The sequence below is a fragment of the Coturnix japonica genome, chromosome 6 (assembly GCF_001577835.2).
Source record: "Coturnix japonica isolate 7356 chromosome 6, Coturnix japonica 2.1, whole genome shotgun sequence".
NCBI lineage: Eukaryota > Metazoa > Chordata > Aves > Galliformes > Phasianidae > Coturnix > Coturnix japonica.
The window spans coordinates 16,344,722-16,358,480 of NC_029521.1; positions in this window are offsets into that span (position 1 = coordinate 16,344,722).

Consider the following 13,759-nt stretch of genomic DNA (forward strand, 5'->3'; position numbering starts at 1 on the left):
AGGAAATAAAGAAAAATAGTTAACTATAAAAACTCTAATCTTTGTTTCTGTGTAGGGGTCATGGGTTGACAATTCTCAGTGACCCAGAAATTCTGTACTACCGACAATGGAGAGGAGAGAGCCATTGTCCTGCACCCAGAACTGGAGCCAAACAAGGAGCACGGCATATGGGTACACTGTTCATGGCAACACCGTTTTCTATAATGAAACACAGTAAACTATCTCAATAAGGCATGCATGATTCACCTTCACTGACACACTTCTGTCAGATCAAGGGGAAAAAGAGAGGGAATAGAGGCCCATAGGGCCTTTGCCTTACCATACTGAATTCCTGAATGGAAAAGAATGGGGTAAGGAGTAAGGATTTCCAAAGAGAAATAGAATTCTGTTATTTTTGGCTTTATAAATTTTCACGAAATGAACAACTTTCAGCTGAGTAAGCGTCAGGAGCTCAAATAGGACCCCCAGCTCCACATTAGACTTCTCAAAACGTTCACATCTCAGGTTATTAAGCTTGGTCTTTGCCCTCTTGAGGCCCATGAAATGAATCAATGTCTGCTGGTAACCACCAAGGGATTTGCTGTCTTCATGCCTCATTGAGACATCAAAAACTAACCAGTGAGGTGAGAGTTTCTCAGTCATAGATTGCACAGTATTCTGGACACTAATGCTGTATGTACAGAAATAATATCCTGAAGGCAGATCTCTTCACACTGTTGTTGATACATTTTCTAGCCACTATTGCTCTTTAATACCTTGATCTATACTTAAAGACCAACACTTTTAAATGTTGTCTTCCGAGAAAAATGTCATATAGCCGTAAACAGCAGCATTTTGTCAGAAAGTATTTGAAAATGCCAAAACTCTCAGCTGGTCTAGATACTCTACAGATTGAGTCTTCTGAAAAATGCCAGCATCATACATAAGAATAAGTTATTGCCATTTGTGTAACTGTGGGAGAATTTGGCTGAAACTAAAGCCCCAAACCTTTCTTTGGGTACTCCTTTGGGTATTCATTTCCTTGTGGAAAAATACTTTTTAGCCCTCACAGCACTGGAATAGGGCAGAAAAAGTCCAATTAGTGTTGATATCTCCTTTAAAACCTAGTGAGGAAAAAGTTCTGTGAGCAATTTCTCTCTGTGCCACTGGTGAATCTGAAATACTGGTGACACTGTTCATCTCAAAAAGAAAGAAAGAAAGAAAGAAAGAAACCTACAGCAGGCTGCATAAAGCCAATGTTACCTTCCAGTATTCATATCAACTTGCTAGATGTTCTGAAGAAGGCATTAAACTAGTGAATTAATGACTGAATCATGATTAATGATGGCTGGAAACAGACCAGAGGTTAACTAGGAATTTCTTCCTCCACATTAAGAGCAAGTTTAGGAGCACGTGGTTTACTCTTTTCATAAGCCTAGCAGAGCCAGGCAATCTTTCAGAGAGGGGTGATAGATCATTCACAATTACAACACTGGACTGTTTCCGTTAGCTTTAAGAACTATAGGAAAGCACTCCATTATGCATTGGTTTTCCATGGCAGTTCTGCAGTGCTCCCTCATCAGCGTATATAGAACAGACATTTTCTTCAGGAAGCATGTTGGCATTAATATCTGGCCCATTATGATTCCATAAGCTAAATCTAGAAGCCCTTGAGTGTTGTTAGCAGCCCATAATTTCAGTCTTGTAACTCACCCTTGATCACTTACCTTCAGAACAGATTGATTTTGGACTTATTTCAGAACTATCCTGTTCTCCTACTGCAGTAAACATCTCCCAACACCGCCAGAATCTCAGGACAGACATCCTTGAGCTAGACTTCTAGTTTATAGCCTTCTGCCACTTTAATATTTAGCTCCATGGTGAGTCTGTGCAAATATCCATCATTATTCTTTTGCAGCTACACAAACTGCTCCATCTATTCTATGTAGGTGTTTGCCATACATAGTGTTTGCTAACAAATAAACGTTAGAAAATACTGACTCCTTAGTGAAAATATGTGGTTAACTGTAAGAAGTATGTGACAGAATTAGAGCTTTATTTGAGTAATCCTATGGGTAGGACAGATTTATGTCACTAAAACCTCTGCAGCAGTGGAAAAGTATGTATATTTTAAAAACTGAGTTGCTGGTTATCTGTTATAACATATAGTGTTAGTATTTTTTATTTGTACCCACCACACCTTACAAAATGCTTAAGGTAATGTAAACTGAAGACATGCAGACTGAAGAACTGAGGCTCCTCAGACATGAGCACAAGACTGGAAGAAGAAAGGCCTTGTCTTAAGCTGCTTGATGCAGACATAGAAATGACTGTCGACCTCAGACAGTCTACATGAAATGTCCAATTTCTCTTCTGGGCAATAAAAGGCAGACATAGCTTCCAGTTCCAGAGATGAAGACGAATTGAAACTCAGCTTTCCCATCAGCTTTTCTTATCTATTCACCAACCTGCTCTTCTACCAGTACATTGGCTTGCATCTGCATCCTGAAGTGCTGAGCCCTACTGTGCAGTGAACAGGCAATGTTCACGTTGAACCTAGGCTGGCAGCTCCATTAGAAGCCTGCAAATACTGTAATGCTGTTTTGATACACTATACTTTATGGCTGGATGCCAAAGTCTACTGGCTTACCCTTCCTGTAGTAAGCATAAGAAAAGCTAAAATTTCATTCAACCATCAAAACCAAGAATTGATACTTTGATAAGTAGATGAGTGGAATTTTTCAAATTTGGGGTAATAACATGCACTGACTCCATGATCACTGGTGTTACTGGGAGTTTTAAATGATCAGTCATCATAAAGCTCCTAATCTTTGCCTGACAAGCGCTATAAACAATGTGTAGAATATTAATACTGCATTCAGTTTTGGACAGCTCAGCAACAGTAGTGAGAACAAATTGGAAGGAATTCAGAGAAGCACACCAAAATGATGAAATAGCCAGAGTGACTGATTTATGTGCGCTTGTGTTCAAAAGAACTATGTGTTCCGTTTGGCAAAAATACAAGAGAAAAAGGATGATCTGCAGCATGATAAAACTAGCATCTCTAGGTGTCTGGAGGGGAAACATTGCAGGAGAAAAAGAAATAATTTGGAGCTCTCTTAGGAAGTCCATTTAGATTCAGTAGGGAGAATTAAGTAACTAAAAATTAAGGATATAAAGAAAGTCTAATTTTTCTGTTCTGACCCAGATCACCTGGTGAAAATGCCTCCCAAAACAGAAGATGAGGGCTGGGTAAAACATTAAAGACTAATGAGGAAAATAAGAAGAAATTAGGAGAAACAAGGAGAAATCAGCAACACATTATGCCACAGTGTTTTCTGAACATCTTGTTGAGGACTCAAGAGATCCTTCAGTGTTGGAAGGGAAGCAAATATCAAGAACCTGTAGGGAAGTGTTAAAAAAAAACCATGAACAATTCAGAAAAAAACCCTACAGATCATTTCTAAGCCACTGACATAGAGTAAGAAAACAAAGCTTGGCCAGAGCTGGGACACATACTCCTCAGGCATCCTGACTTCACTGCAAAATGTGCTACGCCTGAACCAAAGACCCAAGAACCATCAGATGGGCAAATCTAAATCTCAAGCATCCAGTTCTGGCTCACATCCAGTTTAAGGTGACTGTACTGTACCTATTAAAGAGAAGTGGTATGTCCAAGATAGAGACTTCTCTGTTTTGTCAATCCATCTTTTCTGTAAATGACAGAAATGTGCAGCGCAGCTGTCAAAACCCCCAGTTTACCGCATAGGAGTAATGGGAAAAAGGCGTGCACTTGTCTTTGGCAGACTTGCAATCTAGAAACATGAGTACAGAGGAACACCCACCAAGGGTCTGTGCTATATCCCAGGAGGGAGGGCTTTTCAACAGGACAGCAAGTTCCTCTGGAAGGGGATGAGTGGAAATAATGTACAAACAAGAGATCAAACAGGCCTCTTGCGTACTGTCCAGAAGGCAAAATTTTCATCACTCCAACCCTGGAGTAGGTCTGGGATACCCATAAACTCTCCCTAGTCACCATTTGTAAAGAAGCCGCATGATTTGAGGAAGCTGTCCAGGCCAGAACATTGCTTCCTGGGCAGGGGCTGTGGTGCTCCTCACTGCTGCTGGTTGCTTGCAGCTCTCTTCACAGGCAGAGTCAAGTACTCAATGAAGCTGTGCTGTGTGTATTGACACCATCTAACCTTTTCAAGTGGTTCTTTCTCTTTTTCGAGTGGCAGGCACAGAAATCTCAGCACAGTAGGAGAAAGAGGTCTGAAGCCTTTCACGCTTCCCTCTCTGAGAAAGAGACAACTGCACTGCTATTTCCACATACAAATATGTTTTTTTCCTTGTACTAAGGGCTGTTAGTAACTCAGCTGCCTTCTCTGCCTTTTCACATACCATACCATGACATTCTGGACAGTTACCTCCCAAATGCTCTTTGACACAACCCCAAAAGCAACGCTATGATCTCCTGCCACTGTAAGCACCACAGTGATCAACAAGTATTGCTGATGAAAGCAGTCTATGGCCCACACACATTCCTCTTCTGTGACAGTCAGTTCTACAGAGCCAGGCACTGTCCTAAGGAGACTTCAACTTGACCCTGACACAATCAGGCTCTTTTCACACTCCCAACACCAAAATGTAAAGAAGCACTTTGAACCCTAATAAAAAGAAACCTATTGTACAGATATTTCACCTAGAGTAAGTATTCTCACTCACATAACTAATAAAGTTACCCGATACAATGACTGGGAGTACTCACTGGATCTACATCAACATACAAAACAATTATATTTAAGTGCCATACCACCATGTTTGTTAACATGGTTAATAATCACTTTCTCTTTTACTCCTAGGATTAAGGAAGAGCTCATCATAATGAATTCTCCTGCTCTTGGGACCACTTTCAATTAAGAGCACAAAAGCCAGAGCATTTAGTGAGCGGACTCTTTCTGTTGAATACAACACAATAGGATTTTATGTCTTTCATGGCCATCAGATATTTTTTGTACACTCCAGTTAAAGAGAAAACAATAAGAGGAAAGAGAGCCTGGCTTGTGATTTCTTCCTATTAGAAGCAAACCAGTAGACAAAGCTGACTGAGATACAGTCATTTAGTTAATTGAGCAGTACAGAAAATGCATTGATCTTCAAGCTGTTTTCTACAGTAACACTTCTACGTTTCTTTGCTTGTATAACCAGCCCAGAAACTTTTGAAAATTCAGCCTTGGGTTTCTTTTCCTTCAGGCAGCAGCTGCAGACTCAGCAGCAGCATTTCCCAGTGTCTTGCAGCAGAGCAGACCCTGAACCTGGGCACATGGAACCAAACAGTGCTGATTATCTGCTAGAGTTGAAGCAAGATCAAAGCTTCTGAGATCCAAATACAATAGGATTTTGCCCATAACACCATCTGTGTTGGCTAGAACACATATCCTATCACCAACCATACATCACTTTGTATCTTGATCCAACAGCATATCAAAGGGACATTCCTACTAGATGAGTAGTCCCACTGATTATAGTAGGACTACTTACATGTTTAATATTAAGAGCTGAGCCTAATTTTTTGCTAGGAGGAAACCTGACTCCATTTCAGTTTGTTACCAAAGTTGGTTAATTTTGGTGTGTGATAGCACTTAAATAGACTGACAATGACTTGCATTAACAAGCAGACTAAAATATATATCTTTCTTAAATTGGGATTGAGACTAATTTGTGCAGGAGGGTTGAAAATTTGACTTTTAACTGAGGTTAGTTAATAGTCTACCTTCGCTCACAATATGTGCAGCAAACCACAAAAGCACTCCGGTCCCCCTGGCAGCCAGGCTTTGAAAGTCTGCTTCTGTCCAGTGACATCTTACATAGGAAAGGTGGTGGCTAACCTTCATACCTTGTGTGACCAGTGTATCTTATGGCAATTGCAACTCTGCAATCAGGATTACTTATACCAGGAAGCTCTTCTTTTTTGCCTTAACACTGGCCAGCATGAATGTTCACGCATCTTGATCAAAACAGTCTTGCCTCCCACATAAATCACATTAAAATGCAGATTAATTATATAAATCTACCAAAGCATCATACAAACATCATATGTTCTCTTTAAAAACCAGTGAGAAGCACTGATTCACACACAAATGGTCCTGGACCTCGGGAAAAGTCAGACCTAGCTCAGAACACTTTCACTCACTGATTCTTGCTATTAGCTGCCTTAATCAGCAGAAATCACCAACACAACCCGCACTGCAAATACACCCTGGCTTCACCTGATCACCACAGACAAAAATATAGGCAGTATGGATCTCTAAATCTATTAAACTGTATAACCTTACTTTTGACCCCCTGTATTAAGGTCTTTTAAACTCTGCAGCAAGCTTTAAAACAATCACGTTTCCTTGGGGCTGCCAGAAGCAAACGTAAATACAGGAGTTCAAAAGAAGAATCCAGTTTTCACAGCTGCATCTTAGCTAAATTAAAAAAAAAAGAAAGAAAGAAAGAAAGATAAACTGACCTAAAAGCTTTTGTAAAAACAGACTAGGGCAGACAAAAGTAATTGTTCTAAAGCTGTTCTGGATGTTTTAGGAACTCTATCATTTCCAGATTGGAAAAGTTTTTTTTTTTTTTTTTTTTTTCCTCCCTAAGAAAGCATAGTTTCAAAGTTGTATAGGACTTAGAAACATCTTGGTTAAAACTAGTATTGGGGTTTCAAGATGCAATAAAATATAGCAGTTAGAAAAACATGCCATTTTGGCTATAGTGTATGACTAATTGATTTTTGAGCATTGCCTAATTGTGTGACACTGGTTAACCAAACAACAATGCATTTTTTCACAGGCTCCAATATTAGCTCAGACCATTCTGTGACCTCCCCCTGTTGAGAGACACATCGTATTTTTGACCATAAATCTAACAAGAGTAGGGACTGGAAGAGAGATTTCTGCTTTGTTTTTGCATTTTTACTGAGGTTAAAAAATTCTAGCGGTTGTCGTTTATATAGGGAGTAATATATTTTAGTGAGAGCTATGGCTCAGAGATGCATGGATACCAAAGCTGTGCTGCTGAGCTTTGTGTTTATTTAGACACAGCAATGAGTTGGATTTGTGAGTAAAGTCATGCTTAAGTCACGGTTAAATTAATCTTTGATGGATTTACTGAATTGGTTCCTCAAAATGGTTTGAGGGACTGGTACAAAACACAACATTATATTAAAGAAGATTTTTAACATAGAAATTTTCAAGTGTTCAAAATGCCTCTCTGTTTCCTCAGTATTGTGTATGCTGAGCAAACCAACTTGGGGAAAACAATTTCCACTTAAATTTTTTTATTTCTGGTAAAACCCTCTATCAATTTTTATATTAACTATTTTTTGAGAAAGATTAAAATTTTACAGGAATATAGTCTAAAATACAGGTTTTAATTTTCAAGGCTGCTACTGGTTCCTTACAATAGCAAATTATTTTGAAGAAAAATCAGGAGAACAAAGGGAAAGAAAACAAATTTTTTTATCAACAAGTGTTTTTTTTTAACTTTCGGAAAATAAAATCAATTGCAAGTACTTCAGTGTGATTTGAAAACATGCAGTTCCTATTTCATCAGCCAGCTAAGAAGCTGAGGTTCCTATTTTCAAGAGCAAGATGCTGATAGAATTTAAAGCATCTTTTCCTTGGGAATGAATGCCAGGGAACTAACCTGCCGAATTTTGAAACAGTTTTACACTCTGCTCCATGGCTGCATGTTGACATTCCATTGAGAAGAGACAGGCAAGTTACAGCTTGTAGTTAAGGTACAAAGAGGGATTTAGGCATATCTTTTGTCAGCTGTTTTCTAGCAAAATGCATATCTTACAAGACATTTGTCAATCACTATTTGACTATGTTCTTCAATTTACTTAATGCTGAACATTTGCTTTTAACAGCCAGTTACCTGGGTACTGCAGCCGTGTTTCTGGTATAGGGAGTGCCTTGGTGGAAGAAAAAGTTTTCTCATTTAGGTAAACACTGCTGTAATTGGTTTGTTCACAAGTCCCTGTCCAAAAATGGCATTTGCAAATTCAGTGGCCCTGTCACTGCGCTTAACTTCTTTGATTTGCTTTTGATTGCTGAAAAGGAGTCTGGAGAACTTACAGGAGTAATTGATGAGCTGTAATGCAAATTCCTACTTCACAAGATGTTGTGCAAATAAAAACCCGTCCACATGACTAGCAGTGAAAAAAAAAAAAAGAAAAAAAAAAAGAAAGAAAGAAAGAGAGAAAGAGAGAAAGAGAGAAAGAAAGGAAGAAAGAAAGAAAGAAAGAAAGAAAGAAAGAAAGAAAGAAAGAAAGAAAGAAAGAAAGAAAGAAAGAAAGAAAGAAAGAAAGAAAGAAAGAAANAAAGAAAGAAAGAAAGAAAGAAAGAAAGAAAGAAAGAAAGAAAGAAAGAAAGAAAGAAAGAAAGAAAGAAAGAAAGAAAGAAAATAAAGAAAAAAAATGAAAAAGAAGAAAAAACAGAAGAGAAAAATAAAATAAAGAAGAGGCACGAACCAATGTGTTGATCGTGGATTGAGTATGGCCATGACACTAACACAACTGTATGCATTTAACCAAATTAATTCTCTGAAGGGAATAGTCAAAAACACCAAAGAAAAATGAAATTCAAAACTGCCCATATTTTATATTTGATTGCTTTGCCATGTGTTCTTCTGCTTTGTTCTCTGTGTGGGTGTGTGTGCGCGTGGATCCTCACTATTTACGATGAAACTGGACTGTGAAGATGAAGGGTGAGTTCTTGAAATGGTTTGTGGGAAACTGGCTCCCTGTCACGTTACTGAAAGCTACCTGGCCACATCCCAGGTCCTGACTTGGAAACATGCCTTAAGGAGTCTTCCTGGATTTTCCCCAATGATTTCCCTCAGTGGTAATGAAGAAGAAAAAGGAAGAGCAATTGCTGAACATAAGGTGAGCTCTGCCCATCAGCATTGGCTGCGGCACTAACAGCACGAACTTCAGCAGAATGCAATGTAATGATCAGATCCAACTGGGAAAAGACCATAAAATTCCACTGCAAACACTTGTATAAATAGGACTTTCTCTGATGAAATTGAAACCATATTTTGACTTGCCATTAGAAAAACAAATCTGAAGAGATAGTTATATATTGGATAACCTTAGAGCTTTTCAGAGCCAAGAAATCAGCTGCTGGCTTGAAGAATTAGATGGCAATGTGAAACATGCTGACCCACACTGATTCTCTGAGCTCTATGTGACTCAACAGTGTACTCATTTTGCAATATTCATCAGAAGTATGAAGGCCTTCTTGGGACAAGTAGGTTAAAAAAAAGGATCCTTTTGCCTCAATAGCATGTTTCATATCAAACAAAAAAGTAATTCCTGGAAGCCATCAGCAACATAAGGTAAATAATGTGTGTGTGTAAGCCTTCTGATATTGCCAGGTGGCACACTATTAGCAGACAGACCTGTGCCTTGTCAATTCTGTATTTCACATAAACCAAGAACACGCCTCATTGGTGTCAGCTATTTGCTTCTCCCCATGGACGTAATTTTTGCCTGCAGTTTGCTGGTTAACAAAAAGTAAATCTTATCACAATGCAAATGATACACATAGAAGGGTGATATGCTGGAGCAGCTGTCCCTCACCAGAACACATTGGATTTATCGATTTAATCTACAGATAGCAACTTCCAGGGCTTAGGGCTGAGGCACCCACAAAAAAGCTTCCCTTAGTCAAACAGGATTTATAAAATGCAGAAGTGACCTCCTGCTGGCAAAGTGGGCACCCAGCTCTCAATCCTGACTGCTGTGATTTACACCCAGTGTTTCTCCTGAGTCTGTCAGTGCAAACACCTTTGCTAAGAACCATGAAGTATGAGAATGCTGGCTTAGCATCACATTAAATACACATACTGGACATCTTAAACACTCTGCTTAAAAGGAAGTATGTAAGATGTGTCACATTATCCGAACATTATCCACACCTCTTTGATGAGGTGTGACTGCCTGCAAGTGGAACAAGAGCAAGGTCTCTAGGATTGCTGTGTTTTAGTATTTCAGTAGCACCTAAAGGCCCTGACTGAGATCCAGGTCCCTGCCTGGAAAAGCTTACCATTTTAGGGAAAAGGAAGCTGCAAGGGAATCTGGGAAATAGATAAGTGACATCCTAACAGTTACAGAGCATGTGATGATGGAGGTAAAAAGAAAACCAAGACCTGAGGAGTCCCATCCCAGTGCCCTGGTGACTGGTTGAGATAAACAGTTTGCTGACAATCAAAATGTGTGCTTTTATCACTTCTGTACCCTCATCATAGTCCAACCTGTTTGTACTCAGAAGAGCTTATTATTAGCTGAGTCCAAGAACTCCTATACAATGAGAAATGCTTGGTAACAGTTCAGTGATCTGTAACAATCTGTGAGGTAATCAAATGTTCTTGTAGTTGTGACTTGTGTGCCTCTGATTTTAGACATGAAGCTGCGCTTTCTGCAGGTCACTTCAACCAAGATTTAAAACTTCCAGCCATGTCAGACCCTTTAAAGAGCATACCTGCAGTGGCAAAGAAACTTGCTAACCCTAATTGTAACTCAATTGTTTTCACTGCCGAAATGAAAACCACAGCTCTTGCAAGAATTTTTGTTGTGTTGCATTGCAAAGGTAATGCATATACCAGGTGACTTTGCACTATAAAGGAAAGCCTGAGACTGTGAATGCTTGGATTGAAAGATTGGTCACCTTGCAGAACTCCTGATAGCAGTTTTGGGATGAGACAAGGACCATCTCTGCAGCTGATCCTTTCCTTGTTACCTAGATGTAAATCTTGCCAGTCTTCTCAAGGACTTTGCTGGAGGGAGGATGGTGTTTATAGATACAGTCCAGTACACAGTGTCCAGTGGAGGCCAGTGCTGGCAATAGTGATATTCCCTTTGCACTGTTCTCTTTCAGCATTTATACACAGATGGAGAAGTTGCCAAAAGGGGATTTCCAGAGTCTCCTGTTTCTGGCCAGTGTGTTTATTTATCTGTCTCCTCTGAATATGTGTGGTTGGGCAAGAATTTGGAGATAGCTTTCTAACGGGTTATAGCCAAAATCACTGACAAGAAAGCAACACCACTGGCAAGCCTCGGTTTTAATAATTTGATCACCAGGAGCCCTGGGGCAGTGCATTTCTGGAACACCTTGTGTCTCATCATATCAGATGTACTCTGCCTCTCCTGAGCAGGCTCAAATGATTTTCTTTCCTACAAATGTGGGGAAACAGGTCTGTGGCCTGGAATCACACTGAGGAACATCAGCTAAGCCAGGCAACATGCAGGCAGCTTAGCATCACTTCCCCACTAGCTTTCCAGCCTTTGAATATCTTGGAATGCCTGTGTGGGACATAATGAGTGTGTGATACAGTCTTGTGGGCAGCTGTTAATTCAAACAACTGAAAATGTAGTTGCTTATCATTAGGACGTAAAGCTGTTGTTCCTAACTCAGATTCATTGGCTATAAAGTGGGTAGAAATGTAACTGGCTCCAAGCACATCCCAACAATGCTCACTGAAACCTATAGTCTAATGGCTCTCCCCACTGCTTAGAGTGGTACAATTCCCTGCATCTGCCTGTCAGCCAAAAGTAAGAGCCATCAAATGCTGTTAAGTGACTGCAAAAGGTAGATACACTTAAACAGAGAAGGCAGCCTTGGCCTTGCAGGTATTATCATAGCCTAGCAATGGAAGGATTGTCTCCTTACATGAGCCAAATTGTTTAAGTGCTTCTTTGGGATTCTCATGGCTATAAACCAAACAGGTTTTAAGCCCTCCATGATGCTGGAAAATATTCTTCCTTCCTATATCTTCAGCTGAAAGAATCCAAAAATAGTGACTTCTAAGGCACGTTGCAAAAAACAAACAAACAAAAAAAAAACCACCAACAAAAAACAAGCTTTGACAAAAAGGTTTGGAGCACTTAAAGCTATAAATGATTCAGAAGCGGCCATACATGTCTTTCTTTTGGTCTATTTTTTTTAAATAAAAACAGCTCCTGACTTCTCAGGGGTATTTATCATGTGCAAGGAACCTACAAGTTCTCTTCATTGCTATTTATTATTTAAATAAAAATAAAACCATCAATCAGTCAAAATTGCCCATTCAGTCACGAGATTTTATCCGGAAAGCCTCATCTCTCCATGTGGTCTCTTAAACCTCAGCAAGCTACCAGAGTTTAAAGCTGACTGCTTCCAATACCACAGCAATCAATCCCTCCTGCATTTAACCGTGGTTATTTTGTAACAAACCATGACATGAGCACATTCCTTCCTTATATAATAATTGACTTCTCCATATCTCAGATGAGGTTTCATCTTCCCAGCCTGACCCCGTCTGACAAACGCACTGGTTCTACTTAAAACAGCAGGTCCAGGATAGCTAATGCAAAGCACTGCAATTAAGTGGGAGCCGCCTGATTAAAATGTTGTCCTTAATTATGCGTGTTGACAAGAAAACCCATTTTTATAGATTCTCCCTGTGACAGGGCCCAGACTGCCTTGCCAAAGCCCTAATGCTAGACAGCAGGAAACTTGGCCCAGAACCAAAAACTCAGCAGACACTTCCTTTAGACAGCACTTGGTGCAGAAAGCAATCTGTCCTTCCCCATGTATATTTTAGGCAGACATGCCGAAAGTCAACACGCTCTTGAATAAATCCGGGGACTGGTGTAGGAACTCATGTTATCTTCAGACAAGCCTAACCCCTAGGTCAGCAGGAGTCTAGAGTAGAGGGTCAGAGTGGGACTAATGCTTGTAAATATGGACCCCATTAAACTTACAGCATTGTTTACATTAATCTGTTTCATTCATGAAATGACGATGCTGCCAAACTTTCCTTTATTTCTTTTTTTTCTTTTTTTATAGGAGAGATGGGCAAGGCAACTTAGGCAAAGGGCCAAAGGCCCCCGAGGCACAAATTAGTTTTGATAGATTAGAAACAAGATGAATCTCCACGGGATGGTATTAAATAATCTTTTATTATGTGCAAAGCAGCCTTTTAACTTCCCAGGAGACATCCCTATCTCTACATGCTAGTCCAAGCAAAAAGCTTTCAGCATTAATAACACCTGGAGATCCCCGCTGGTCTGACAGCTCAAGCAGAACAGCTTGGCAAGGGCTGCCTGACCTCCTAAAGTAGCCCATTTGGGTCAAATGGTGTTGTGCTCTGGACAAAATCACCTTTCTCCAAAACTAGCAGAAGTTATCAATGCTGGGCACATCACAACTTTGTCTTTAATTTCTTCCTATAACTCGTGATGTATTTGTCAACACACTAGTTTCTTTGTTTGAAATATTTCCCACACCAAGATCTCTCAGTATTTCCTAACAAATGAATAGTGTTTAATTGCTGCAAGGTTGGCTGTCTCAGCAGCAAGGTGTTTGCTGGTCTGATTGTGATGTGAGAGGAGAATGCCAATTAAATAGCCAAAAGCTGGCAAAGCAACATTTGATCTGGGTTTAGAAGAGCAGTGTGCTTGCAGTCCAGCAAGTGTCCACAGCACCCAGAATAGGACAGCTTTCCTCCAGCTGAGCCAGTGATTTGTTCTCATGGGCTGGGGAGAAACATCACCTGCAGTCTGTCATCTTGAAATTAAAGTCTGCTCAGAACCCTTTGCTGCAGTCATAGCATCATAGAGTCATTAATGTTGGTCCACTGAGATCATCTAATTCTATTTCAACCATCAACCCCTCCCCCCCACTAACCATGTCACTCAGTGCCATATCTATACATTTCTTGGACACTTCTAGAGAAGGTGACTCTG